The 24,958-nt window shown below is 37.7% G+C and overlaps 1 non-coding gene across 1 annotated transcript; it reads right to left on the bottom strand.

Annotated features, from left to right (window-relative positions):
• Positions 1–16,560: 16,560 nt before the first annotated feature.
• On the bottom strand, positions 16,561–16,668 carry LOC112732019 (small nucleolar RNA R71). Its single transcript, XR_003167761.1, has one exon. It is a non-coding gene; the product is annotated as a small nucleolar RNA R71 (small nucleolar RNA).
• Between the last annotated feature and the right edge of the window lie 8,290 nt (positions 16,669–24,958).

Raw genomic sequence — 24,958 nt, 5'->3', positions numbered from 1 at the left:
ATATGAAAAAGACGAGAACAGAAAAGAAAATATGGAATCCTCTATGTCACAGTATAGAGATTCCTTTATGTGAGTAGAAGAAGAGAAGAATAGAAGAAGGAGAAGATAAGAATTCGAACACAGAGGAGAAGAATAAGTTCGAATTTTTGAATGGAAGAGGGGTGTTAGTGATAATTAAATAAATAGAAAGAAATGAGAGGGGGAAGAATTCGAAAATTAAATAAAATAAATAAAAAAATTTTGTTTTTATTTTGACTATTAGTTATAATTCGAAATTTAAAAAGAAAAATAAAATAAAATTAAATTAGAATTTAAAACAAATAGTTAATTAAAAAGGAATTTTGAAAAAGTGGGAAAGAGTTTTCGAAAATTAGAGAGGAAAAATTAGTTAGGTGGTTTTGAAAAAGATATGATTGAAATAGAAAACTTTTAAAATAAAAAATTCAAGTGGTTAATTGAAAAAGATTTGAAAATCAAATTTGAAAAGATAAGAAGTTAGAAAAGATTTTGAAATTAAGTTTTGAAAAAGATATGATTGAAATTGAAAAAGGTATGATTGAAAATCATTTTGAAAAAGATTTGAATTGGAAATTAAAAAGATTTTATTTTGAAAATTGAAATTGATTACTTGACTAACAAGAAACTAAAAGATATGATTCTAAAATTTAAAGATTGAACCTTTCTTAATAGGTAAGTAACAAACTTTAAAATTTTTGAATCAATCACATTAATTGTTAGTAAAGATTTTGAAATTATAAAATGAAATAAAAAAAAGATTTTGAAAATTATTTTAAAAAGTTTTTCGAAAATATGAAAAAAATGAGAAAGATTTGATTTTTGAAAAGGTTTGAAATAGATAAAATTTTTAAATTGAAAATTTGATTTGACTCATAAGAAACAACTAAATTTTAAAAAGTTTTGAGAGAGTCAACTCAAATTTTCGGAAATTTATGAGAGAAAAAGGGAAAGATATATTTTTTTGATTTTTGAATTTTTAATGAGGAGAGAGAAAAACACAAAAAAGACACAAGACATAAAAATTATTAATCAAAATAAGAAAAATATGCAAGAACACTTTGAATGTCAAGATGAACACCAAGAACACTTTAAATGTCAAGATGAACATCAAGAACATGTTTTGAAAAATTTTCAAGAAAAGAAAAGCATGTAAGACACCAAACTTAAAAATTTTTAATGTTGAGACACTAACAAATTGAAAATGCATATGAAAAACAAGAAAAGACACAAAACAAGAAAATGCAAAGATCAAACAAGAAAAATCATCAAGAACAACTTGAAGATTATGAAAAACACATGAACACACTTTCGAAAAATGCAAGAAGAATAAAGACATGCAATTGACACCAAACTTAAAAATTGACACTAGACTCAAACAAGAAACATCAACTTTTTGGTTTTTTATGATTTTATTATAATTTTTTTGTATTATTATTTTTTTTTGAAAATTAATTTGAAAAAGAAAAATAAGGATTTCAAAATTTCTAATGAGAATTCCAGGAATCATGCAATGTTAGTCTAAAGCTCCGGTCCAGGAATTAGACATGGCTTACTAGCCAGCCAAGCTTTCAGTGAAAGCTCCGGTCCAAAATACTAGACATGGCGAATGGCCAGCCAAGCTTCAGCAGAACATTACATACAACAGCTAAATTGCTGAGAAAGACAAAGAAGCTCTTCTCAGGATAGTTGAAACCTCGGTCCAAAAGATTAGACATGGCTTAACAGCCAGCCAAGATTCAACATATCTCATGAAACTCTAGAATTCATTCTTAAAAATTCTGAAGAACATAGAATAATTTAATAATTTTTTTCGAAAATAAAAATAATGAAAACAAAAAGCTTAAAATTAAAATAAAATTACCTAATCTGAGCAACAAGATGAACCATCAGTTGTCCAAACTCGAACAATCCCCGGCAACGGCGCCAAAAACTTGGTGCACGAAATCGTGATTGTTCATTCCTTGGTAACGGCGCCAAAAACTTAATACGCACGTTCATAATCTTAGTTCTTTTTCACAACTTCACACAACTAACCAGCAAGTGCACTGGGTCGTCCAAGTAATAAACCTTACGTGAGTAAGGGTCAATCCCACGGAGATTGTCGGCTTGAAGCAAGCTATGGTCATCTTGCAAATCTCAGTAAGGCGGATTCAAGTGGTTATGGTGAATTGATAGTTAAAATATAATTAAAATATAAAATAGGATAGAGATACTTATGCAATTCATTGGTGAGAGTTTCAGATAAGCGTATGGAGATGCTTTTGTTCCTTCTGAACCTCTGCTTTCCTACTGCTTTCATCCAATCACTCATACTCCTTTCCATGGAAAGCTGTATGTTGGGAATCACCGTTGTCAATGGCTACATCCCGTCCTCTCAGTAAAAATGGTCCAAATGCGCTGTCACCGCATGGCTAATCATCTGTCGGTTCTCGATCATGCTGGAATAGGATCCAGTGATCCTTTTGCGTCTGTCACTACGCCCAGCACTCGTGAGTTTGAAGCTCGTCACAGCCATCCCTTCCCAGATCCTACCCAGAATACCACAGACAAGGTTTAGAATTTCTAGATCTCAAGAATGGCCGCCAATAATTCTAGCCTATACCACGAAGACTCTGATCGTAAATCAGAAGGCTAAGAGATATGCATTCAAGCCTGCTTTTATGTAGAACGGAAGTGTTTGTCAGGCACGCGTTCATAAGTGAGAATGGTGATGAGCGTCACATAATCATCACATTCATCATGTTCTTGTGTGCGAATGAATATCTTAGAGAAGAAATAGGCTTGAGTTGAATAGAAAAACAATAGTACTTTGCATTAATTCATGAGGAACAACAGAGTTCCACACCTTAATCTATGGTGTGTAGAAACTCTACCGTTGAAAATACATAAGAACAAGGTCTAGGCATGGCCGAATGGCCAGTCTCTCCAAATGGCATATGAATTCAAAAATAGGGAGAAGACTGATCCCTGATCAAGGATGATCAAAAGATGTAAATACCATAGTAAAAAGTCCTATTTATACTAAACTAGTTACTAGGGTTTACAGAGATAAGTAAGTGATGCAGAAATCCACTTCCGGGCCCACTTGGTGTGTGCTTGGGCTGAGAATTGAAGCTTTCACGTATAGAGGTCTTCCTTGGAGTTAAGTTTCTGGCGTTTAACTCTGCTTTGCAACTTGTTTCTGGCGTTTAACGCCAGAATAGGGCAGAAAACTGGCGTTAAATGCCGGTTTGCGTCATCTAAACTCAGGCAAAGTATGAACTATTATATATTGCTGGAAAGCCCTAGATGTCTACTTTCCAAATCAATTGAGAGCATGCCAATTGAGTTTCTGTAGCTCCAGAAAATCCACTTTGAGTACAGGGAGGTTAGACTCCAACAACATCTGCAGTCCTTCTTCAGCCTCTGAATCAAATTTTTGCTCAAGTCCCTCAATTTCAGCCAGAAATTACCTGAAATCACAGAAAAACACACAAACTCATAGTAAAGTCCAGCAATGTGATTTTTATTTAAAAACTAATAAAAATATATTAAAAACTAACTAAATCATACTAAAAACTATGTAAAAACAATGCCAAAAAGCGTATAAATTATCCGCTCATCAGTGCCTGACAACCACTTCCGTTCTATCTGCAATAGCTTGAGTGTGTATCTCTTAGCCTCCTGGGTCACGACGCATGGTTGCCTCTCCTGACAACAGAGCCTTCCATTCCGTGAAATCAGAGTCTTCGTGGTATAGGCTAGAATTAATGGCAGCCATTCCTGGGATCTGGAAAGTCTAAACCTTGTCTGTGGTATTCCGAATAGGATCCAGGATCTGGAAAGTCTAAACCTTGTCTGTGGTATTCCGAGTAGGATATGGGAAGGGATGACTGTGTCGAGCTTCAAACCTGCGAATGTGGGGCGTAAGTGATAGTGCGCAAAAGGACAATGGTTCTATTCCGACGCTAGCGGGAACCGACAGATGATTAGCCGTGCGGTGACAGCGCATATGGATTTGTTTTCATCTGAGAGGATCATACAACTTTCTATGGAAGGAGTTAATGCATGGTTGGAGGAAGGCAATAGGAAAGCAGAAGTTCAGAAGCAACAAAGCATCTCCAGACGCTTATCTAAAATTCACACCAATGAATTACATAAGTATCTCTATCTTATTTTATATTTTATTTATATTTTAATTATCAAAACTTCATAACCATTAGAATCTGCCTGACTGAGATTTACAAGGATGAACATAGCTTGCTTCAAGCCAACAATCTCCGTGGGATCGACCCTTACTCACGTAAGGTATTACTTGGACGACCCAGTGCACTTGCTGGTTAGTTGTGCGGAGTTATGAAAAAGAATTGAGATTACAATTGTGCGTACCAAGTTGTTGGCGCCATTGAGATCACAATTTCGTGCACCAAGAGTGCAAGGCCATAAACATGTCCCACACGGCCGAACCTGTAGAGGAGGGAAAGGCAGTGATTTCCAGTGAGGAAGACCTCAATGAACATCCACTGGCCTCCAAGGAGTTCCCTAATGAGGAACTAAAGCAATATGAGGCTCATATAGAGACCATAGAGATTCCATTGAACTTACTATTGCCATTCATGAGCTCTGATGAGTATCCTTCCTCTGAAGAGGATGAAGATATTATTAAAGAGCAAGTTGCTCAATATCTAGGAGCAATCATGAAGCTGAATGCCAAGTTATTTGGTAATGAGACTTGGGAGAATGAACCCACATTGCTCATCAATGAACTAAATGATCTGGTTCAACTGAAATTACCTCAGAAGAAACAGGATCCTGGAAAGTTCTTAATACCTTGTACCATAGGCACCATGACCTTTGAGAAGGCTCTGTGTGACATTGGATCAAGTATAAACCTCATGCCACTCTCTGTAATGGAGAAACTAGGGATCTTTGAGGTGCAAGTGATGAGCGGATAATTTATACGCTTTTTGGCATTGTTTTTAGTATGTTTTTAGTAGAATCTAGTTGCTTTTAGGGATGTTTTTATTAGTTTTTATGTTAAATTCACATTTATGGACTTTACTATGAGTTTGTGTGTTTTTTTGTGATTTCAGGTATTTTCTGGCTGAAATTGAGGGACTTGAGCAAAAATCAGATTCAGAGGTAGAAGAAGGACTGCTGATGCTGTTGGATTCTGACCTCCCTGCACTCAAAGTGAATTTTCTGGAGCTATAAAACTCAAAATGGCGCGCTTCAAATTGCGTTGGAAAGTAGACATCCAGGGATTTCCAACAATATATAATAGTCCATACTTTGGCCGAGTTTAGATGACGTAAAAGGGCGTTGAACACTAGTTCTACGCTGCTGTCTGGAGTTAAACGCCAGAAACACGTCACAAGCCAGAGTTGAACGCCAGAAATACGTTACAAACTGGCGTTCAACTCCAAGATTGACCTCTACACGTGTAACATTCAAGCTCAGCCCAAGCACACACCAAGTGGGTCCTGGAAGTGGATTTATGCATCAATTACTTACTTTTGTAAACCCTAGTAACTAGTTTAGTATAAATAGGACATTTTACTATTGTATTAGACATCTTTGATCAGTTTTATGCTATCTTAGACTTTCATGGGGGCTGGCCATTCGGCCATGCCTGAACCTTTCACTTATGTATTTTCAAACGGTAGAGTTTCTACACTCCATAGATTAAGGTGTGGAGCTCTGCTGTTCCTCACGAATTAATGCAAAGTACTACTGTTTTTCTATTCAATTCAACTTATTCCGCTTCTAAGATATTCATTCGCACTTCAACATGAATGTGATGAACGTGACAATCATCATCATTCCCTATGAACGCGTGCCTGACAACCACTTCCGTTCTACCTTAGATTGAATGAGTATCTCTTGGATCTCTTAGTCAGAATCTTCGTGGTATAAGCTAGATTGATGGCGGCATTCATGAGACTCCGGAAAGTCTAAACCTTGTCTGTGGTATTCCGAGTAGGACTCTGGGATTGAATGACTATGACAAACTTTAAACTCGCGAGTGCTGGGCGTAGTGACAGACGCAAAAGGAGGGTGAATCCTATTCCAGTATGATTGAGAACCTCAGATGATTAGCCGTGCCGTGACAGAGCATTTGGACCATTTTCACAAGAGGATGGGATGCAGCCATTGACAACGGTGACGCCTCCAGACGATTAGCCATGCAGTGACAGCGCATTGGACCATTTTCCAGAGAGGATAAAAAGTAGCCATTGACAACGGTAATGTCCTTACATAAAGCCAGCCATGGAAAGGAGTAAGATTGATTGGATGAAGACAGCAGGAAAGCAGAGGTTTGATGCCAAGGCATCTTAGGCTAGTTTCACTAGCATTTTTCTTTTATTTTTAGTTGTTTTATGTATTTTCTTGAGCCTTAAGTAATCATTTGGGCCAAATAGTCATGCTTGTCTTAAATCATTCAACATGAAGATTTTGATGCAAATTCCATGAGTTTTTAGTTATATTACTTGAATGCTATGAATGGAAGATTTCTCATGAAATTTTGCAAGACTTTGATGCAATTGTTTGGATGATTTCAGGGAAGAAGAGGCTAGGCAAGGAAGCAACAAAATCAATAAAGGAAGCTTGAATATCACATGTGGAGTTTAAGTTCCAGTTTAAGCTTAAACTGGAACTTAAACTACCAAGCCATATAATGCTGGAATTGAAGTTTAACCTCCAGTTTAACCTTAAACTGGAGGTTAAACGCCAGAAGTGAGAATTTCACCAAGGGAGCATTTCCACGTTTAACCTCCAGTTTAACCTTAAACTGGAGGTTAAACGCCAGAAGTAAGAAAGGCACCAGGAGCATTCCACGTTTAAGCTCCAGTTTAACCTTAAACTGGAGCTTAAACGTGTTCGACTATTTTTCTCCTCCAGGGTTGCTTTCTCATTTCCACATTTAAGCTTCAGTTTAACCTTAAACTGAAGCTTAAACGTGCTCGAGCTTATGCCTCCAGGGAGTGCCAGCGTTTAAGCTCCAGTTTAACCTTAAACTGGAGCTTAAACGTGTTATATGGAACAGCTTAACCATGCCTTCTTCAAACATAAATAACTTGAGCTACAAAACTCCAAATGAGGTGATTCAAAATGCATTGGAAAGAAGACATCTAGAGCTTTCCAAGCATATATGGCATGCATGGTGGATACCAAAATTGAGGGAGAAAACAGCCCCGTAATGTGCATAGAAGAGCATAGTACCAACATGCAATCAGGCCAGCTGACCTCTTCACCTTCCATGGAGTATAACTCGAGTTGTAGAAATCCAATTGAGGTGCTTCTAGTTGCGTTAGAAAGCTGACATCCATAGCTTTCCAACGAGGTATAATAGTCTATATTTGGCATCAAATTGGCAAGGTTGACAAGAGAACAAAGTGACGACTCAAGAAAGGGGGGTGCAACGTTTGAGTGTAGTTTAATGGATCATTATCCTTTTTGGATCAATTATGTCACTCTACCCTTCAAGCAAGCAAGGCCCATCAACAACACCAAATCAAGGCCACAAGAATCATCTAGAATAGTTTATTTTCATTTGATTGTAATTTGCTTTGAATTTCATTTTCATTTTGTAATTTAGGGAGCCTATTTAAAGGCCTTAGTTTCTGCATTTGTGACGGGGGGATTGAAGGGGAATCCAGCCCCTGAGGGGGAACTTTTACACGGAGAACTTTGGATGATTTTCTTTTAGTTTTGTAATTGAATTCAGAGCTATGACTCACTAAACCCCTTTCATTGGGTTAGGGAGCTCTATTGTAATTCAATGAATCAATAATAGTTTTATCTTCTTCTTCAATCTTTTCTCTTGAATTTTGTTAGAAAGCTTCTCGATCTAATTCCATTGGGTAGTTGTCTTGGGAAAGAAACTACCCATAATTGGAATCCTTCGGAACCTTGGGAAAGGAATGGAGGATTCATGCTAGAGAAGCTTTCTCACAGTGAATTGGATTGGGGTTTGGATGGATATTGTGACATGTAATCCTACCAAATTGTGGTTCATGAAACTGTGTGGTATAATCAGTGATCGAGCATCATCTCTTCTTATGAACATTTAAACCAAGGGATTGGGAATTTGTTTGTTTTTAGAGAGGATTGGTGAGCCAAGGGATTGGGATCCAATCATATAAGATTGCCAAGCAAAATTCAATGAATGCATTGGTTGAGGAAGGAATAAAAATGTTTTGATTCGGAGATCTCAATATCTCCTAACACCCAATGAATTCCCCATTTCTGATCTACCACTTTCTCTTTACATTCTGCAATTAAATTCATGCAATCACCCCCATCCCTTTTAATTCCAGCAATTTAGCTTCTCGCTCTTTAATTCATGCAATTTTACATTCCGCAATTCTCATCTAAATCTTGATTCCGCTCAACTAGAACAGACTTCTAATCCGGATTGCTCATTCAACCAATCCTTGTGGGATTCGACCTCACTCTATTGTGAGTTTTTACTTGACGATAACCGGTGCACTTGCCGGAAGGAATTTTGCTGATCGTGCAATTTCCTAAATCGTAGCATAACTAGTTTATGCGCATCAAGTTTATGGCGCCGTTGCCAGGGATTGGTTTTCAATTGACAATTCTCCAATTGGAAGTTAACTAGATTGAGCAATTTTTCTTTTCTTTTGTTAATAGTTTTTGTTTCAGTTTATTACTGCTAATTTCTGCAAATTTTAATTTGTTTTCTTTGCTTATTCACTTGTTAGCATACTAACCACTAGCTGTTTGTGATATTGCCTCACTATGAAATTTCCACTATCTTTGGATGAGTATTGTTTGAGACTGAGCACATTGCAAAAAAGAAAGGAGTATCCATCATCTTTTGGTCAATCAAAATTCATGAGAAACTCTCCACCACCACAGAATGATTCATGTTATTATGCTCATGATGGGTGGGAGTATCAGGAACAGGAAACGGGGTACTTCCCAGAGCCACAAAATGGTCCATGTTTTGGTGAATTTGATCACTACTCAAGTTGTGGCTGGGAAGATCAAAACCAAAGAGATTTCACTTATTCACACCCCATTCATCAAGAGCCATCACTTCTGAATTATCCAACCTCACCTCCTAGTTTTACATATCCAAATTCTTCATCACTTGAGCATTTCTCAGCACAAAATTCCTTCTCAAATTCATACAATTCATTTCACTATCCACAAGACTCATTCCACTACACACAAGAGTCATACCACTACCAACACTCCAACCAAAGACTATATCAGCCCACACAAAACACATACTCCCAGCCACCATATCACAGCCAAGATAATCAACCTCATCAACCTAATCCGAACCAACAATTTCAAGATCAATTAAACAGGATAGAAGGAATGCTTGCAACCATGAGTCAAGACATAACCGATTTGAAAGGCTTTAAGGAAGAAGTGATATCCAACTTACAAAATCAAGGTGCTGCCATTCAAAAGCTAGAAGCACAAATTGGATATCTATCAAAGCAAATCCCTACCCACAATTCTTCTAGTGATACCATGGCAAACCCAAGGGAGGAATCAGAAGAACAAGAAATGGAGAAAGTCAATCAAGGGAGATCACACTCCAATAAAACAGAGAGTTGCAAAGAGGAAGGGTTCATTGAACCACAAATTCAGGAAGCTTTTGATGAACAGGATACTCCAACTGTCCAACAACAACCAAGTTCTGAGATCAAGGATGTGAAGGCAGTAGAAACAAGCACCAAAATGAGGATTGTGACCGAGAAACAAAGGACCATATCCATGAAGAAGAGAAGGTCGAAGAACAATCCAACTCCTGAGCTAACAAGCAAGTTCACTCAAGCCAATCACAAGGGAAAGCTTGCTGGAAAGAGACATTCACAACAAGGGGCACTAACTAGCTCCCTTATCCACTTGAAGTCATTCCTCTTAACAAACTGGAGGAAGAGGAAGAAAGTCAGGAACAGCATGTCAAGCTAATGACGTTAAAGAAGCGCTTGTTGGGAGGCAACCCAACCTGAGGTAATACCCCTTTGCTGTTTCTTTTATTTCAATAAAAAGGGTGAAGTAGTTTCTGTGCATTGCAAAGAATTAAGTTTGGTGTTTCTCACCAAACAATGAATTCGTGGATCAATAATTCAAAGGGGAATGTGTGACTCTAAGTTTGGTGTTCCACCATAAAGATCAACTGAACACAACAACCTTTGAATTATATGAAAGGAACAACCATTCTAAGCAATCAAAGAAATGCTTAAAATCCTTAGCAGCAACTTCATTCCAAGGAGAACTCAAGGATTCAAAGAACAGAGAAGTAAGTAGGAGACTAAGTTTGGTGTTCACACACCAACTTAAGACTCAGACACTTACCCATACTTAGTTGAGCTAACCACTCAAGTGCTTGAGAAGCAAGCAACTTCATCACTCTTTGCAGGAAAGGAAACAAGGATCTTAAAGCATGAAGCAACAACTAGGAAAAGAAGGAGAAATCAAATTGTTTCCTGACAACAAAGAGAAAATAAGGAATTTCACAAGGTGGTGTTGTTCCTTGACAATTCTTTAAAAAGGGCAAACAAAAGCATGATTGTTCTGGTTTAAACTGTAATTGTTGAATCTTTCTGGAATGTGAAGTTTCTAGTATGTTTGTCTGTTTATTGCTTTGAATAAAGTGAATGCTTAGATGTTTGGATATAACTTCACCTTCTTAAACAAATGCTTGCCATGCTTGTTCTGTTTCCAAAAATAAAAGAAAAGTTTGAACAAAAGTAGTTTGGCTCAATTAGTGACAAATCAAGTAGAATTAAGTGGAGGTATGCATGCTTGATTGTTTAGTCAGATCACTGGAAATTGAGTGTAGAATTATCATTTTTTGTGTAGAAATTGAAAACTGTCTATAGATCTTGATGAATAAATGTCTTTGGCCATGAAAAAGGAAGAAAAAGAAGAAGAAAAAGCCACTGAAAAAGGGCAACCAAAAAGCAAAAAAATTGAGAAAATAAGCTAGGCACCAATGGTTTGAACTTCTGAGACAAATGCCTGTGGTGTTTATGTATTAAGGATATGCTTGGATGAATAGGTTCTGAGGAGTGTTTCAACACTTGGTAACTTGGGTTAACTAACCCGGGATTATCAACCAAAAGTCCATTATCAAGAGCAACCTAAATACAAAATATTTAGTCACACAAAGAGGTGCTGGGCACCAATGTCTCAAAAAGAAATGTGAACTAAAATGCCTGGAGTGGATATGTGTAGTGCAGTGATAAGAAAAAGAAAATGCCAAAGGCTTGTGCAACACATGACACTAAGCAAACAAGGAGCAAAGGAGCTCTAAGAAAAAGAAAAGAAAAACAAAGAAGAGAAAAGTGCCAAGGACATAAGAGTAACAAGAGGCCATAGCAGTGTTTGATGGATGCAATGAAAAAGTGATAATCTTACCTGATAAGAATGAAAAAGTGATACTGCAACTTTCTGCATAAAACCCTTCTGATGAACTTCAAGTGCTTACTGATGTAGCCAATTTAATTGCTTTCTGTTTCATACTTTCTTCTCAAATAACTCAGGACTTGCTTAGGGACAAGCAAGTATTAAGTTTGGTGTTGTGATGCCAAGGCATCTTAGGCTAGTTTCACTAGCATTTTTCTTTTATTTTTAGTTGTTTTATGCATTTTCTTGAGCCTTAAGTAATCATTTGGGCCAAATAGTCATGCTTGTCTTAAATCATTCAACATGAAGATTTTGATGCAAATTCCATGAGTTTTTAGTTATATTACTTGAATGCTATGAATGGAAGATTTCTCATGAAATTTTGCAAGACTTTGATGCAATTGTTTGGATGATTTCAGGGAAGAAGAGGCTAGGCAAGGAAGCAACAAAATCAATAAAGGAAGCTTGAATATCACATGTGGAGTTTAAGTTCCAGTTTAAGCTTAAACTGGAACTTAAACTACCAAGCCATATAATGCTGGAATTGAAGTTTAACCTCCAGTTTAACCTTAAACTGGAGGTTAAACGCCAGAAGTGAGAATTTCACCAAGGGAGCATTTCCACGTTTAACCTCCAGTTTAACCTTAAACTGGAGGTTAAACGCCAGAAGTAAGAAAGGCACCAGGAGCATTCCACGTTTAAGCTCCAGTTTAACCTTAAACTGGAGCTTAAACGTGTTCGACTATTTTTCTCCTCCAGGGTTGCTTTCTCATTTCCACGTTTAAGCTTCAGTTTAACCTTAAACTGAAGCTTAAACGTGCTCGAGCTTATGCCTCCAGGGAGTGCCAGCGTTTAAGCTCCAGTTTAACCTTAAACTGGAGCTTAAACGTGTTATATGGAACAGCTTAACCATGCCTTCTTCAAACATAAATAACTTGAGCTACAAAACTCCAAATGAGGTGATTCAAAATGCATTGGAAAGAAGACATCTAGAGCTTTCCAAGCATATATGGCATGCATGGTGGATACCAAAATTGAGGGAGAAAACAGCCCCGTAATGTGCATAGAAGAGCATAGTACCAACATGCAATCAGGCCAGCTGACCTCTTCACCTTCCATGGAGTATAACTCGAGTTGTAGAAATCCAATTGAGGTGCTTCTAGTTGCGTTAGAAAGCTGACATCCATAGCTTTCCAACGAGGTATAATAGTCTATATTTGGCATCAAATTGGCAAGGTTGACAAGAGAACAAAGTGACGACTCAAGAAAGGGGGGTGCAACGTTTGAGTGTAGTTTAATGGATCATTATCCTTTTTGGATCAATTATGTCACTCTACCCTTCAAGCAAGCAAGGCCCATTAACAACACCAAATCAAGGCCACAAGAATCATCTAGAATAGTTTATTTTCATTTGATTGTAATTTGCTTTGAATTTCATTTTCATTTTGTAATTTAGGGAGCCTATTTAAAGGCCTTAGTTTCTGCATTTGTGACGGGGGGATTGAAGGGGAATCCAGCCCCTGAGGGGGAACTTTTACACGGAGAACTTTGGATGATTTTCTTTTAGTTTTGTAATTGAATTCAGAGCTATGACTCACTAAACCCCTTTCATTGGGTTAGGGAGCTCTATTGTAATTCAATGAATCAATAATAGTTTTATCTTCTTCTTCAATCTTTTCTCTTGAATTTTGTTAGAAAGCTTCTCGATCTAATTTCATTGGGTAGTTGTCTTGGGAAAGAAACTACCCATAATTGGAATCCTTCGGAACCTTGGGAAAGGAATGGAGGATTCATGCTAGAGAAGCTTTCTCACAGTGAATTGGATTGGGGTTTGGATGGATATTGTGACATGTAATCCTACCAAATTGTGGTTCATGAAACTGTGTGGTATAATCAGTGATCGAGCATCATCTCTTCTTATGAACATTTAAACCAAGGGATTGGGAATTTGTTTGTTTTTAGAGAGGATTGGTGAGCCAAGGGATTGGGATCCAATCATATAAGATTGCCAAGCAAAATTCAATGAATGCATTGGTTGAGGAAGGAATAAAAATGTTTTGATTCGGAGATCTCAATATCTCCTAACACCCAATGAATTCCCCATTTCTGATCTACCACTTTCTCTTTACATTCTGCAATTAAATTCATGCAATCACCCCCATCCCTTTTAATTCCAGCAATTTAGCTTCTCGCTCTTTAATTCATGCAATTTTACATTCCGCAATTCTCATCTAAATCTTGATTCCGCTCAACTAGAACAGACTTCTAATCCGGATTGCTCATTCAACCAATCCTTGTGGGATTCGACCTCACTCTATTGTGAGTTTTTACTTGACGATAACCGGTGCACTTGCCGGAAGGAATTTTGCCGATCGTGCAATTTCCTAAATCGTAGCATAACTAGTTTATGCGCATCAAGGTTCAGAGGAACGAATGCATCTCTATACGCTTATCTGAAATTCTAACCAATGAATTATATAAGTATTTCTATCCTTATTTTCTATTTATTATTAATATTCGAAAACTCCATAACCTTTTGATATCTGCCTGACTGAGATTTACAAGGTGACCATAGCTTGCTTCAAGCCGACAATCTCCGTGGGATCGACCCTTACTCACGTAAGGTTTATTACTTGGACAACCCAGTGCACTTGCTGGTTAGTTGTATCGAAGTTGTGAATGAAAAACGATTTATTAAGACGTGCGTACAGAGTTTCTGGCGCCGTTGCCTGAGATCGCAATTTCGTGCACCAAGTTTTTGGCGCTGTTGCCGGGGATTGTTCGAGTTTGGACAACTGACGGTTCATCTTGTTGCTCATATTAGGTAATTTTCTTTTTGTTTTATTTTCAAAAATTTTTCAAAAAAAACAACCTTTCAAAAATTTCTCACCTGTTTTCGAAAAAAAAATATAAATCTTTTCAAAAATATATTTTTCTTCAGAATTTTTAAGAATGAATTCTAGTGTTTCATGATGATTTGTTGAATCCTGGCTGGCTGTAAGCCATGTCTAATCTTTTGGACTGGGGTTTCAACTTATCATCACAAGAGCTTGTTGATTTTCACACACTTAGTTGCTCTATACATGGAAAGTATCAATATCTTCTAAAGCTTGGCTGGCTAGTAAGCCATGCCTAACCCTCAGATTGGAGCTTTAGACTAAGAGTACATGATTCCTGGAATTCATATTAAAGATTTTGGAATCCTTATTTTTCTTTTTCAAATTAATTTTCGAAAAATACCAAAAAAATTAGAAAATCATAAAAAAATCAAAAATATTTTGTGTTTCTTGTTTGAGTCTTGAGTCAATTTTTAAGTTTGGTGTCAATTGCATACTCATCTTGCATTTTTCGAAAATTGCATTCATGCATTGCATTCATCATGATCTTCAAGTTGTTCTTGATAAAACCTTCTTGATTGATCTTCATATTATATGGTTTTGCGTTGCATGTTGTTTTTCATATGCATTCTTGCATTCATAGTGTCTGAACATGAAAGATTTCTAAGTTTGGTGTCTTGCATGTTTTCTTTGCATATAAAATTTTCAAAAATAAGTTCTTGATGTTCATCATGATCTTCAAAGTGTTCTTGGTGTTCATCTTGACATTCATAGCATTCTTGCATGCATTCATTGTTTTGATCCAAAAATTTTCATGCATTGCATCATTTTCATGTTTTTCTCTCTCATCATTAAAAATTCAAAAATCAAAAAAATATCTTCCCCTTTTTTCTCTCATAAATTTTCGAAAATTTGAGTTGACTTTTTCAAAAAATTTTAAAATTCAATTGTTTCTTATGAGTCAAATCAAATTTTCAATTTAAAAATCTTATCTTTTTCAAAAATCAAATCTTTTTCATTTTTCTTATTTATTTTCGAAAATTTTAAAAATATTTTTCAAAAATCTTTTTCTTATCTTTATCTTCTAATTTTCGAAAATAACATCATCAATTAATGTTTTGATTCAAAAATTTCAAGTTTGTTAGTTGCTTGTTAAGAAAGATTCAAACTTTGAGTTCTAGAATCATATCTTGTGATTTCTTGTGAATCAAGTCATTAATTGTGATTTTAAAAATCAAATCTTTTTCAAAACTAATTTCAATCATATCTTTTCAAAAATATCTCTTTATCTTATCTTTTTCAAAATTTGATTTTAAAATATCCTTTCTAACTTCTTATCTTCTTATCTTTTCAAAATTGATTTTCAAATTTGTTTCAACTAACTAACTAACTTTTTGTTTGTTTCTTATCTTTTTCAAAACTACCTAACTAACTCTCTCTCTCTCTAATTTTCGAAAATATCTTCCCTCTTTTTCAAAATTTCTTTTTAATTAACTAATTATTTTAAATTTTGATTTTAATTTTCGAAAGATTACTAACTTTTTTCAAAAACTATTTTCGAAAATCACTAACTCTTTTTCAAAAATAATTTTCGAAAATTCTCCTTCTCTCTCATCTCCTTCTATTTATTTATTCATCTACTAACACCTCTCTTCATCCCACATCTCTGCTCTCCTTATCCTTATGTTTCTTTCTTTACATTACATTCTTTTCTTCTTCTACTCACACAGGGGAACCTCTATACCTGTGGTAAAAAGGATCCCTATTATTATTTTTCTGTTCCCTTCTCCTTCATATGAGCAGGAGCAAGGACAAGAATATTCTTGTTGAAGCAGATCCAGAACCTGAAAGGACTCTGAAGAGGAAACTAAGAGAAGCTAAATTACAACAATCCAGCAAGCACCTTTCAGAAATTTTCGAACAAGAAGAAGAGATGGCAGCCAAAAATAATAATAACGCAAGGAGGATGCTTGGTGACTTTACTGCACCTAATTCCAATTTACATGGAAGAAGCATCTCCATTCCTGCCATTGGAGCAAACAATTTTGAGCTTAAACCTCAATTAGTTTCTCTGATGTAGCAGAAATGCAAGTTTCATGGACTTCCATCTGAAGATCCTTTTCAGTTCTTAACTGAATTCTTGCAGATATGTGATACTGTTAAGACTAATGGAGTAGATCCTGAAGTCTACAGGCTCATGTTTTTCCTTTTTGCTGTAAGAGACAGAGCTAGAGTATGGTTGGACTCTCAACCCAAAGATAGCCTGAACTCTTGGGATAAGCTGGTCAAGGCTTTCTTAGCCAAGTTCTTTCCTCCTCAAAAGCTGAGTAAGCTTAGAGTGGATGTTCAGACCTTCAGACAGAAAGAAGGTGAATCCCTCTATGAAGCTTGGGAGAGATACAAAGAACTGACCAAAAAGTGTCCTTCTGACATGCTTTCAGAATGGACCATCTTGGACATATTCTATGATCGTCTGTCTGAATTAGCTAAAATGTCATTGGATACCTCTGCAGGTGGATCCATTCACTTAAAGAAAATGCCTGCAGAAGCTCAAGAACTCATTGATATGGTTGCTAATAACCAGTTCATGTACACTTCTGAGAGGAATCCTGTGAGTAATGGGACGCCTATGAAGAAGGGAGTTCTTGAAATTGATACTCTGAATTCCATATTGGCTCAGAATAAAATATTGACTCAGCAAGTCAATATGATTTCTCAGAGTCTGAATGGAATGCAAGCTGCATCCAACAGTACTCAAGAGGCATCTTCTGAAGAAGAAGCTTATGATCCTGAAAACCCTGCAATAGCAGAGGTGAATTACATGGGTGAACCTTATGGAAACACCTATAACCCCTCATGGAGAAATCACCCAAATCTCTCATGGAAGGATCAACAAAAGCCTCAACAAGGCTTTAATAATGGTGGAAGAAATAGGTTTAACAATCGTAAACCTTTTCCATCATCCACTCAGCAACAGACAGAGAACTCTGAACAAAATACCTCTAATTTAGCAAACTTAGTCTCTGATCTATCTAAGGCCACTGTAAGTTTCACGAATGAAACAAGGTCCTCCATTAGAAATTTGGAGGCACAAGTGGGCTAGCTGAGTAAAAGGATCACTGAAATCCCTCCTAGTACTCTCCCAAGCAATACAGAAGAAAATCCAAAAGGAGAGTGCAAGGCCATTGACATAGTCAACACGGCCGAACCTGGAGAGGAAGGGGAGGACGTAAATCCCAGTGAGGAAGACCTCTTGGGACGTCCAGTGATCAATAAGGAGTTTCCCTTTGAGGAACCAAAGGAATCTGAGACTCATCTAGAGACCATAGAGATTCCATTGAACCTCCTTATGCCCTTCATGAGCTCTGACGAGTATTCATCTTCTGAAGAGAATGAGGATGTTACTGAAGAGCAAGTTACCAAGTACCTTGGTGCAATCATGAAGCTGAATGCCAAATTATTTGGTATTGAGACTTGGGAAGATGAACCTCCCTTGTTCACCAATGAACTAAGTGATCTGGATCAACTGACATTGCCTCAGAAGAAACAGGATCCTGGAAAGTTCGTAATACCTTGTACCATAGGCAACATGATCTTTGAAAAGGCTCTGTGTGACCTTGGTTCAGGGATAAATCTCATGCTCCTCTCTGTAATAGAAAAACTGGGAATCTTTGGGGTGCAAGCTACTAAAATCTCACTAGAGATGGCAGACAATTCAAGAAAACAGGCTTATAGACAAGTAGAGGACGTGTTAGTAAAGGTCATCCCTGCTGATTTCATAATCCTTGATACTGGGAAGGATGAGGATGAATCCATCATCCTTGGAAGACCTTTCCTAGCCACAGCAAGAGCTGTGATTGATGTTGACAGAGGTGAATTAGTCCTTCAATTGAATGAGGACTCCCTTGTGTTTACAACTCAAGGTTACCCTTCTGTAAACATGAAAAAGAGGCACAGTAAGCTTCTCTCAAAACAGAGTCAACTAGAACCCCCACAGTCAAACTCTAAGTTTGGTGTTGGGAGGCCACAACCAAACTCTAAGTTTGGTATTGAACTCCTATATCCAAACTCTAAGTTTGGTGTTGGAAAGTCTCAACAATGCTCTGAACATCTGTGAGGCTCCATGAGAGCCCACTGTCAAGCTATTGACATTAAAGAAGCGCTTGTTGGGAGACAACCCAATTTTTATTTATCTAATTTTATTTTTCTTGTTCTTTCATGTTTTATTAGGTTCATGATCATGTGGAGTCACAAAATAAATATAAAAATTGAAAACGGAATCAAAAACAGCAGAAGAAAAATCACACCCTGGAGGAAGACCTTACTGGCGTTTAAACGCTAGTAAGAAGCATCTGGCTGGCGTTCAACGCCAGAACAGAGCATGGTTCTGGTGCTGAACGCCCAAAATGGGCAGCATCTGGGCGTTTGAACGCCAGAATTGCACCCTGGAGAAGAGCTGGCGCTGAATGCCCAGAACAAGCATGGTTCTGGCGTTCAACGCCAGAAATGGGCAACAAATGGGCGTTCAACGCCCAGAACAAGCACCAATCTGGCGTTGAACACCCAGAGTTGTGTGCAAGGGCATTTTGCATGCCTAATTTGGTGCAAGGTTGTAAATCCTTGAACACCTCAGGATCTGTAGACCCCACATGATCACCTCAGGATCTGTGGACCCCATAGGATCCCCACCTACCTCCACTCACTTCTTCTCACCCCTCTTTCACACAATCCCATAAACACTCTTCCCCAAAACTCTTCACCAATCACCTCAATCTCTCTTCCCTATAACCACTTTACCACTCACATCCATCCACTCTTCCCCATAAACCTACTTCATAAACCCCACCTACCTTCAAAATTCAAAATCAATTTCCCACCCAAAACCTACCCTTATGGCCGAACCTTACCCCCCCTCCCTTCCCTATATAAAGCCCTCCATTCTTCTTCATTTTCACACAACACAACCTTCTCTTCCCCTTCTTGGCCGAATACACCCCCCCCTCTCCTCCATATTTTCTTCTTCTTCTTCATCTATTCTTTCTTCTCTTGCTCGAGGGCGAGCAATATTCTAAGTTTGGTGTGGTAAAAACATAAGCTTTTTATTTTTCCATTACCATTGATGGCACCCAAGACCGGAGAATCCTCTAGAAAAGGGAAAGGGAAGACAAAAGCTTCCACCTCCAAGTCATGGGAGATGGAAAGATTCATCTCCAAAGCTCATCAAGACCACTTCTATGATGTTGTGGTCAAGAAGAAGGTGATCCCCGAGGTCCCTTTCAAGCTCAAGAAGAATGAGTATCTGAAGATCCGACATGAAATCCAAAGAAGAGGTTGGGAAGTTCTAACAAACCCCATCCAACAAGTCGGCATCCTAATGGTTCAAGAGTTCTATGCCAATGCATGGATCACTAGGAACCATGATCAAAGTAAGAACCCAAACCCAAAGAATTATATTACAATGGTTTGGGGGAAATACTTAGATTTTAGTCCGGAAAATGTGAGGTTGGTGTTTAACTTTCCTATGATGCAAGGAGATGCACGCCCCTACACTAGAAGGGTCAACTTCAATCAAAGGTTGGACCAAGTCCTCATGGACATATGTGTGGAAGGAGCTCAATAGAAGATTGACTCCAAAGGCAAGCCGGTTCAATTAAGAAGACTGGACCTCAAGCCTGTGGCTAGAAGATGGATGGAGTTCATCCAACGCTCCATCATCCCCACTAGCAACCGATCTGAAGTTACTATGGATCGGGCCATCATGATCCATAGCATCATGATTGGAGAAGAAGTAGAAGTTCATGAAGTCATCTCCTTTGAACTCTACAAAATAGCCAAAAAGCCCTCTCCTGGGGCAAAGCTAGCTTTTCCTCATCTTATTTGCCATCTATGTTACTCAGCTGGAGCTTTCATAGAAGGAGACATTCCCATTGAGGAAGAGAAGCCCATCACTAAGAAAATGATGGAGCAAGCAAGAGAGCCCATTCATGGATCTCAAGAGACGCATGAAGCTCATCACCATGAGATCCCAGAGATGCCTCAAATTCATTTTCCTCCACAAAACTATTGGGAGTAAATCAACACCTCCCTAGGAGAATTAAGTTCCAACATGGGACAATTAAGGGTGGAACATCAAGAGCACTCCATCATCCTTCATGAAATAAGAGAAGATCAAAAAGCAATGAGGGAGGAGCAATAAAGACAAGGAAGAGACATAGAAGAGCTCAAGGACATCATTGGTTCCTCAGGAAGGAAATGCCACCATCACTAAGGTGGACTCATTCCTTGTTCTTACATTCTCTGTTTTTCGTTTTCTCTATGTTAAGTGCTTATCCATGTTTGTGTCTTCATTACATGATCATTAGTATTTAGTAACTTTGTCTTAAAGTTATGAATGTCCTATGAATCCATCACCTCTCTTAAATGAAAACTGTTTTAATTCAAAAGAACAAGAAGTACATGAGTTTTGAATTTATCCTTGAACTTAGTTTAATTATATTGATGTGGTGACAATGCTTCTTGCTTTCTGAATGAATGCTTGAATAGTGCATATGTCTTTTGAAGTTGTTGTTTAAGAATGTTAAATATGTTGGCTCTTGAAAGAATGATGATAAGGAGACATGTTATTTGATAATCTGAAAAATCATAAAAATGACTCTTGAAGCAAGAAAAAGCAGCAAAGAACAAAGCTTGCAGAAAAAAAAATATATAGGCAAAAAAAATAATAAAAAGAAAAGCAAACAGAAAAAGCCAAAAGCTCTTAAAACCAAGAGGCAAGAGCAAAAAGCCAATAACCCTTAAAACCAAAAGGCAAGGGTAAATAAAAAGGATCCCAAGGCTTTGAGCATCAGTGGATAGGAGGGCCTAAAGGAATAAAATCCTGGCCTAAGCGGCTAAACCAAGCTGTCCCTAACCATGTGCTTGTGGCGTGAAGGTGTCAAGTGAAAACCTGAGACTGAGCGGTTAAAGTCAAGGTCCAAAGCAAAAGAAGAGTGTGCTTAAGAACCCTGGACACCTATAATTGGAGACTTTAGCAAAGCTGAGTCACAATCTGAAAAGGTTCACCCAGTTATGTGCCTGTGGCATTTATGTATCCGGTGGTAATACTGGAAAACAAAGTGCTTAGGGCCACGGCCAAGACTCATAAAGTATCTGTGTTCAAGAATCAACATACTGAACTAGGAGAATCAATAACACCATCTGAACTCTGAGTTCCTATAGATGCCAATCATTCTGAACCTCAATGGATAAAGTGAGATTCTAAAACTATTCAAGAGGCAAAAAGCTACAAGTCCCACTCAAGAGAAGCTATAAAGAGAAGAGGAATGGTAGATTAATATGAAATGCAACCTATCTATATGAATGCAACTACATGAAAAATATTTCTACCTACTTAGTTAAAAGTAAACAAATCTTTCAAGAAGAAATATGAACTGGATTTCACTAATTCAAATCATGAAAATGAAGAACAAATAGACTCGCAAGAAGAAAATAGCTCATGAAAGCAGGGAACAAGGAATTGAGCATCGAACCCTCACTGGTAGTGTATACACTCTAATCACTCATGTGTTTAAGGTTCGATTCTCTCAATTCTCTACTAACCTTGCTTTCTAAGGCTTGCTTTTCATCTAACAATCAACAAAAATTTAATGCACAAATACACAAATCAAGAGGTCTTTTAAGGGTTGTAATGGGGTTAGGGTCAAGGTAGGATTGTATTTGGTCAAGTGGACTAAAATCTGAATCCTTAATTAACTTAAACTTTCCACCTAACTTTAGACAATACATGTAATCATAATACCACATCTAACTATCCATTAACCATATTTTCCACATATTCATGCATTCTAATTTCAAGTACAGTACATATGCATTGCTTTCACCACTTACATATTTTCTTTCATTTTCAGAAAATTATAACATACTCAATTCTCAAACCAAATGTTTCCAAATTCAACTTTTCCCATACTTAATTCATAAGCACTCTCACTAGTCTAAGCTAACCAAGGATTCAAATTAAGGACATTATTGTTTTTTGCTTAGAGTTAATGATGTGCTAAAGTAAAGAACAAAGGGGTAAAATAGGCTCAAAATTGGTTTGCAAAGAATAATAAAAAGGGTAAGGCCATATGGGTATGTAAGCTCAGTGAAATAAAGGCCTCAATCATGTAAGTGTATGCATACATCAAATAATAGAAATATAGAATTAAGCGAGACAAAGATCACAATTTTAGAGAGAAAAATACACACTAAAACAGAATATTGGTTGATAAAATGCAACCAATTTAAATAAGCTCAAAAATCTCACAGGTTTTGTGTGTTCGAGCTCTAAACCATGTTCCAGTATAATATTTCTTCAAACAAGTGTAACATTAAATTTTATTCAAATTAGTGAAATGCTCTTAAAAGGTTTCTTGAAAAAGAAAATATTACTTCAACCAAGTGGTAAAATATGCAAAAAATCAAATAAATATGCAATTAAACATGCAGATGCAACAACTAACAAGGAAAATAAACCATTGGTGTTGAGATAGGAGAGTAACTAACCCATGGAGATCGGTATCGACCTCCCCACACTTAAAGGTTGCACCGTCCTCAGTGCATGCTAAGATGTGCAAGTGGACGAGTTGTTCCAACTGGCGCTTTTCCCCAAAGATTGTGCAGATGGACTTGGCTTGTTTTCCCATGTAAACATCTTCCGGTTCCCTTCCGGGTGGCCATCCTGAAAGAAAAAGGGAAGAAAAGTAACCCAGAAATAGAGATAAGAAAATAAATGAAGTATGGGTGGGTTAATGCCAAATGAAAAGGGTCTTATTTACATGGAAGCTTCAACATGTACGTGAGAAAACAATAGAAGCCATGGCATACCAATGGTGCAGAATTTGCAACAATGGGGGAGAGAGTGGGGAAGGAGAGATAATATAAATTCATGTCAATGCAAAAGTAATACAGATATAAAAGATTGGCATTGATTTAAATAATATTACTCAATCAGAATAAAACAAGTCACTAAGCACCTAAAATAATTCAAGAGAAGATGCAACAGTTAAATAAGAAAATTTTAACACCAAAGGAAAAATAATTAATTTAGAAAAAAAATAAAAATATGCACAAAATTGAGATGCAATGAATTAAAAATACAAATAAATTAAGTAAAATAGAATGAAGGTGAAAAGGAATGAGAAGTTAAAAAGATGAAGAGAAAGAAAGTAAGAAAGGAGAAAGAAAGAAATTAGGATTTGGGGAAGAAAAGGTAAGATATTTTGGCTGATCTGGATATTCTGTGCACCGCATGTGACGCGGACGCGTGAGTGACGCGGTCGCGTGGTGCGCAATAAGGTCAGGTGACACGAACGCGTGGGTCACGCGATCGCGTGGCTTCATTTGTGCGATTGGCGCGAGGGCAGCCTCGCGGTCGTGCAACTCTCTGTTTAAATCTCATTTTGCCAAATTATTGGGTGACGCGGTCGCGTGGTTGACGCGATCGCGTGGATGGCCATTTTCTTAAAATGACGCGGCCACGTAGGGCACGCGGTCACGTGGTAGGGCTTGGGCTTCCAGCACGAGTCCAGCCCAATTCCAGCTCAACTTTCGGCCATACACCTTTTTACGTCGATTTACAGGGCCACGCGGTCGCGTGGGTGACACGGACGCATGGGGCCCTTTTTCCACATGACACGGTCGCATGGGGTCAAATTATGCTAAAGGTGCACCTCCAGCCACGCTCTCGCGTGACTTTCTGTTCGTTTTCTTTTCTTCCCATTGCACTGGTGACGCGGACGCGTCAGCGACGCTGCCGCGTCGTGTGCGTGCTTTTTTTTTTTGATGTAGTATGCAGAGTGCAAAATGATATGGATGTTATGAGTAATTCCAGGTTCAATAAAATAAAATAAAATAAAACTCAAAAACAAAAAAAACAGACTAGAATTAAAATTGAAAAAGGGACGATCATACCATGGTGGGTTGTCTCCCACCTAGCACTTTTAGTTAAAGTCCTTAAGTTGGACATTTGGTGAGTTTCCTGTTATAGTGGCTTGTGCTTGAACTCATCCAGGAATCTCCACCAGTGTTTGTAATTCCAATGGCCTCCGGGATCCCAAACTAGGCACGTAAAGCCTTTGAGCAGCTTCAAACAGATTCTTAGGCTCCCGGGGTGTTGGATGTCAGAACAGATTCCAGGATCCCAAACCTGGCTATTGCACCCGTCTTCTTGTTGATCATCATGGTTCCATCCGGGTGACAAGCAATCTGAATTCTCACTAAAGCGGCCAACCAACTTTCTAGACCCATTCAGTTGAGCTTTATACCAACCTTTGCGTTTAAACTTAAAGCTTCCAACCATAATGAACCTTGCAGGGCAATTCTTACCATTGACCATCTTTCTCTTACTCTTAATGCCACAAAGAGCTCTAAGTTGACCATCCGTCTCCAGTAGCCCATATTCAAGTGGGATTAGAAAGCTAAGGGATATGAATTTTACCCACTTGAATGTTGTGAAGGATGATGGAAACTTAGGGGGAGGGGTCTCCAATAACTTTGGCAAGGTGATTTCAAGCTCCACTCCCTTGTGCTCTTTGACAACTTCCACCTCTTTGCAAACTTCTTCAATTTCAACCTCTTCCTCTTGGTAGATTTCTTCCAGTTCAGTCTCTTCTTCACTACTTACCAAAGGCATAGGAGGTTGTGCTTCTTCTTCTTGAATCTCCATCTCTTGATTAACCTCTTCAAAG

The sequence above is a fragment of the Arachis hypogaea genome, chromosome 12, assembly GCF_003086295.3.
Source record: "Arachis hypogaea cultivar Tifrunner chromosome 12, arahy.Tifrunner.gnm2.J5K5, whole genome shotgun sequence".
Taxonomy (NCBI): domain Eukaryota; kingdom Viridiplantae; phylum Streptophyta; class Magnoliopsida; order Fabales; family Fabaceae; genus Arachis; species Arachis hypogaea.
Note: the sequence above shows the minus strand (reverse complement) of the source record. Positions and strands in the feature narration are given on the sequence as shown.